This window comes from Mustela lutreola, chromosome 10, assembly GCF_030435805.1.
Source record: "Mustela lutreola isolate mMusLut2 chromosome 10, mMusLut2.pri, whole genome shotgun sequence".
Lineage (NCBI taxonomy): Eukaryota > Metazoa > Chordata > Mammalia > Carnivora > Mustelidae > Mustela > Mustela lutreola.
The window spans coordinates 75491660-75497659 of record NC_081299.1 but is presented as its reverse complement, the minus strand read 5'-3'; the positions used below and the strand labels follow the sequence as shown (position 1 = coordinate 75497659).

Genomic DNA, 6000 nt, shown 5'->3' with positions numbered 1-6000 from the left:
GGGAGGCAGGCTCCCTGCTGAGCAGAGAGCCCGATGCAGAGCTCGATCCTAGGACCCTGGGATCATGACCTAAGCTGATGGCAGAGGCTTTAACCTACTGAGCCACCCAGGCGCTCCTATACAGCTTTACTTACATTTGCGCCAAGAATTTTCTGTTTTTCTTGTGCGCTAAGGAAACTTCAGCCAACTGAGAAAGAGTCATGAAGAAAGGAAGCCAGGAAAGCCCTCCAAGGTGGGAAAGACAAAAGAAAGCTGATGGAGTGTGTTTACTAAAGTCTGTTGAGTAACTGTGGGGTTTCTCTAACCTCATCTTATCTTATACTAAATATCCATATTCATGCTTTAGTCTGGTGATTCAGGGTGCCTGACCTATTTTTACTTTCAATTTCAGGGTGTTTTTTAAAAATTTGTTTGCTTTCTTTTTTAAATAGGCTCCATGCCCAGAGTGGAGTCCAACACAAGGTCTGAACTCACAACCTTGATATCCAAACCTGAGCTGAGATCAGAGTTGGCCGTTCAACAACAGGGTCACCCAAGTGCCCCCACAATTTCAGTTTTAAGATTTAGATGGTAGAAATTTCTAACTTACTCAGTTTTTTAAGGATTTTATAAAGGAGGGACAGAAGAGTGGACGAAGCAAGTGAGAAAACAGTGAAAGGCTGAGAAACGTTCTTGGACCCTCGGTGTTCTAGGGAAGGTATGTACATCTTCTTTTACCAGCAACGTTGTCTTGAATTCAAGACTTGATTTCTTGATTTCCTTTTTTCTTTTCTTTTCTTTTTTCTTTCTCTTTCTTTTCTTCCTTCCTTCCTTCCTCTCTCTCTCTCTTTTTCTTTCCTTCCCTCCCTCCCTCCTTCTTTCCTTCCCTTCTTTTTCTTTCCTTCCTTCCTTCCGATTTTATTTATCTGTTTGAGAGAGAGAGAGCACAAGTTGGGGGAGAGGCAGGGGACAAGCAGACTTCCCACTAAATATGGAGCTGGATGGAGGGTTTGACCCCAGGACCTCCAAGATCATGACCTGAGCTGAGGTCAAAATCTTAACCAACTGAGCCACCCAAGCGCCCCTCAACACTTGACCTCTACCTCAAAGCAGCATTGGGGAATGGGCAAGAAATGCAGGTTGCCTTTTGTCTGGCCCATGAGAGTCTTGGCTGGCTTTAGTTTTAGGGAAGCTCAGCTTTGCCATTTGAAACAGTAGCAGCTACAAAAGGGACAGCCAAGCACATCATGTCTCCTTGGATATGCTGCTTCAGGAACAGTGTCAGCTCAGGAAAGCAGAGAGTAGAGTAGAAGGAGTCCCCATGGGAGCTTCCTTAATTTACTCTTACCAGGCGTTAGAATTCATAGAACAAGACAGTGTCCATCAAGGAGCTTACAGGCAATGATAATCTAAAGAGATAGTTTCTTTCTGATCTTTCTATTAGTCAAACTTAAGAAAGCTTCAGATTGAGAGTTCTGTAAATCTCCATGTAGAAATGAATTTAGTTCCCACATCACTGATCTTTATTAGTTAAAAATAACTATGTTGTCAGTCTGTCTGTTTCTGTCTCCTTGCCCCCCTCTGGTGTTTGTTGATTTTTTCGAAGGAACGTCAGAATCACCTGCACCAGTTGTTAAATGTATAGAATCTGGGTTTAACAATTTCTTTGGATGATTCTTAGGCAGTTCAAATGTTGAAAGCCAGTCCTGAACAGGATCAAACAGTTGCACTTTGCTCATTTGAAGTAAAAAGCTCTGTGGCTCATTCACAGCTAGGAAACCGCAGACCTGTTTTCATAAAGCTGTTCAGTTGTTCCTGTCACATCTCCCTCAGCTTCTTCTAATCTTCTCTGTAAGGAGGGGACCGTGCACCTTCAGGCATTACAACGTAGCTGTTCAAGGCTTCCGTTTTACCTGCACATTCATTGCTCCCCACACTGAAGAATCAGACAGAAGGAGGTGGGACAGGAGCATGTGTCGGAACTTGCTTACTGTTCTGATCTGACAAAGAATTTATTTGTAGACCTTGTTTCTTAGAAATCTATAGTTTGTGGAGTGGGTTGAAATGCAGAGCCCAAAGGACAAATTACCCAATGCAATTGTTGTAGATTAATCTCCATTTACTCTAAAAACATACACTGAAATCCTATGTTATGCTGTATGCTATGCTAAGATAAAAGCTTATGGTATCTAATATAGTTATCAAAATATCCTCCAGGTTGGACCTATAATTTTATCCACACTACCCCTATAATTATCTTTAAAATCTTAGGTTTGGCTAGGTAAGGCTCATTGTTTAAGGTGCCATAAGCAGCAATGATAGAGCTGGTGTTAGATGCCTCTTGAATATGTGACATATAAATATAAAATGGAATACTGGAGACATTTGAATATAATAGCATGTTTACATATTCTGATTATGAAAAATAATTGTCATAATCATATTGTCATACCAAGAAAAGGAGTTAAAACAGAATAAGAACAAGGCCTTTCCTGGGATCTCAGAATTGTAATTTGGGGAGTACAGATTCTAAAGTGACGAGAAAGTGTACTGCTTATGTAGGAAAAGCACTGGGATTTTATGAGAAAGAAGGAAGGAGCAATTAGATGATTTAGATAAGAGAAGAGTAAAAACACTAATTTGGCGCTCCTTTGTTGAGCAGCTTCTGATTACCATCTTATTGATGATGTTACTGGTGCTTTCAAATGAAACTGTCCCTAGTATACATTAACTTTATCCAGTATCAGTTGCTCTGCTGAAATTTTATGAGAAATTTTTCAATTTCTTAAAAATTGTTGGCACTCTAAACCACTTAAGAAGTTCACTATTTGGAGGAGAAAATGGAGCTTCAAAATGGAATCTTTTATATCCAAAAATTTTATATAATATTATAGAAAACTATCTGAATATAATGTAATAAAAAATATGCCAAGATACCAAAACTATACTTTTAAAACACTTCTTTTTTAAATCAATTTAGTTAATACATATTATATTATTAGTTTCAGGAGTAGAATTTAGTGATTCATCAGTTGCATATAACACCTGGTGCTCATTACGTCATGTACCCTCCTTAATGCCCATCATCCAGTTACCCTTTCCTCTCACCCAACCCCCCTCTAACAACCCTGTCTGTTTTCTAGAATTCAGCATCTCTTATGGTTTGCCTCCTCTATTTTCATCTAATTTTATTTTCCCTTTCCTTCCCTATGTTCATGTTTGTTTCTTAAATTCCACATATGAGTGAGATCACATGGTATTTGTCTCTCACTAACTTATTTTTCTTAGCATAATACCCTCTCATTCCATATCACTGCAAATGGCAAAATTTCATTATTTTGAGGGTTGAATAATATTCCTTTTTATATATACACTACATCTTCTTTATCCATTCAACTGCTAATGCACATCCAAGCTCTTTCCCTAGTTTGGCTATTGTGGACATTGTTGCACAAACACTGGGGTGTAGGTGCCCCTTTGGATCAATACATTTGTATCCTTTAGATAAATACCTAATAGTGCAATTGCTGAGCTGCAGGGTAACTCTATTTTTAACTTTTTGAGGAACCTCCAGATGGTTTTCCAGAGTGGCTGCATCAGTTTGCATTCCCACCAACACTGTAAGAGGGTTCCCCTTTCTCTGCATCCTCACCAACATCTGTCATTTCCTGACTTACTAATTTTAGCCATTCTGAACAGTGTGAGGTGGTATCTCATTGTGATTTTGATTTGTATTTCCCTGATGGCTAGTGATGTGGAGCATTTTTTCACGTGTCTGTTGGCCATCTGTATGACTTTTTTGGAGAAATGTCTGTTCATGTCTTCTGCCGACTTTCTGGATTAGTTTTTTTTTTAGGGGGAGTGTTGTTGAGTTTGATAAGTTCTTCATAGATTTTGGATACTTACCCTTTATCTGATAAGACATCTGTAAATAACTTTTCCCATTTCATAATTTGACTTTTAGTTTTGTTGACTGTTTCCTTTGCCGTGCAAAATCTTTTTCTCCTGATGAAGTCCCAATAGTTCATTTTTGCTTTTGTCTCTTTTGCCTTTGGAGAGGAGTCTGGCAAGAAGGTGCTGAGGCCAAGGTCACAGAGGTTGTTGCCTGTGTTCTTCTGTAGGATTTTGATGGATTCCTGTCTCACATTTAGGTCTTTCATACACTTTGAGTTAATTTTTGTGTATAATGTGAGAAAGTGGTCCAGTTTCATTCTTCCGCTTGTGGCTGTCCAATTTCCGCAACACTATTTGTGGAAGATACTGCCTTTTTTCCATTGGGTATTCTTTCTTGCTTTGTCAAAGGTTAGTTGGCCATAGAACTGAGGGTCCCTTTCTGGGTTCTTTTTCTGTTCCATTTATCTATGTGTTTGTTTGTGTGTCAGTACCATACTGTCTTGATGATTACAGCTTTGTAATACAGTTTGAAGTCCAGAACTGTGATGCCTCCAGCTTTGGTTTTCTTTTTCAACATTCTTTTGGCTATTCAGGGTCATTTTTGGTTCCATGGAAATTTTAGGATTGTTTGTTCCAGCTCTGTGAAAAATGTTGATAATATTTTGATAGGGATTGCACTGAATGTGTAGATTGCTGTAGGTAGCATAGACATTTTAACAATAGTTATTCTTCCAATCCATGAGTGTGAAATATTTTTCCACCTCTTTGTCTTCCTCCATTTCTTTCATAAATGTTCTGTAGTTCCTAGAGTACAGATCCTTTATTCTTTGATTAGGTTTATTACTAGGTATCTTATGGTTTTTGTTGCTATTGGAAATGGAATCAATTCCTTGATTTCTCTTTCTTCTGTTTCATTGTTAGTGTATAAAAATGCAACTGACTTCTATGCATTGATTTTATATCCGGTGACTTTGCTGAATTACTGTATCAGTTTGATCAATTTTTTGTGGAGTCTTTCGGGTTTTATATAGAGAGTATCATGTCATCTGCAAAGACTGAAAGTTTGACTTCTTCTTTGCCAGTTTGGATGCCTTTTATTTCTTTTTGTTGTCTGATTGCTGGGGCTAAGACTTCCCATACTATGTTAATCAACAATGGCAAAAGTGGACATTACTGCCATATTCCTGACCTTGGGGAAAAACAGAGTTTTTACCCACTGAGCATGGTATTTGCTGTGGGTTGTTCATATATGGCTTTTATGATACTGAGGTATGTTTCCTCTATCTAAAAAACAGCAGAGGGTTTTTAATCAAGAAAGGATGCTCTATTTTGTCAAATGCTTTTTCTGTATCTATTGAGAGGATCCTATGGTTCTTTTCTTTCTTCTATTAATGTAATATATCACATTGATTGATTTGCCAATGTTGAACCATCCTTACAGATGAGGAATAAACCCTACTTGGTTGAGGCAAAAAATCCTTTTAATGTACTGTTGGATCCTACTAATTAGTATCTTGGTGAGAATTTCAGCATCCATATTCATCAGGGATATTGGTCTGTAACTATCCATTTTGGTGTGGTCTTGTCTAGTTTTGGGGTCAGGGTAATACTAGCCTCATAGAAGGAGTTTGGAAGTCTTCCTTCCATTTCAATTTTTTGAAACAGTTTCAGAGGAAGAGGTAATAATTCTTTAAATGTTTGGTAGAATTTCCCTAGGAGGTTGTCTCGTCCCGGACTTTCCTTTGTGGGAGATCATGTATTAGTGATTCAATTTCTTTGCTGGTTAGTGGTTTGCTCAGGTTTTCTATTTCTTCTTATTTCAGTTTTGGTAGTTTGTATGTTTTCAGAAATGCATACATTTCTTCCAACTTGCCTAATATATTGGCATATAATTGCTCATAATATTATCTTTTAATTTTATTTCTTTGGTGTTGGTTGTGATTGCTCCACTTTCATTCATGGTTTTATTTATTTGGATTCTCTGTCTTTTTGGTGAGTTTGACTAGGGATTAGCAATCTTATTCATTCTTTCCAAGACTCAGTCCTAGTTTCATTGATCAGTTCTACTAGCTTTTTGATTTCTATATGATTGATTTCTGCTCTGATCTTTATTATTTCTCTTTTCCT

At 37.8% G+C, this 6000-nt stretch overlaps 1 protein-coding gene across 1 annotated transcript in view; it reads left to right on the top strand.

Annotated features, from left to right (window-relative positions):
* Positions 1-444: 444 nt before the first annotated feature.
* The window catches only part of LOC131809313 (guanylate-binding protein 6-like), a 28672-nt gene continuing 23116 nt past the window's right edge, over positions 445-6000 (top strand). Inside the window, 1 exon segment of the mRNA XM_059136270.1 lies at positions 445-697. The gene's annotated coding sequence lies outside the window, so the exon portion shown is untranslated.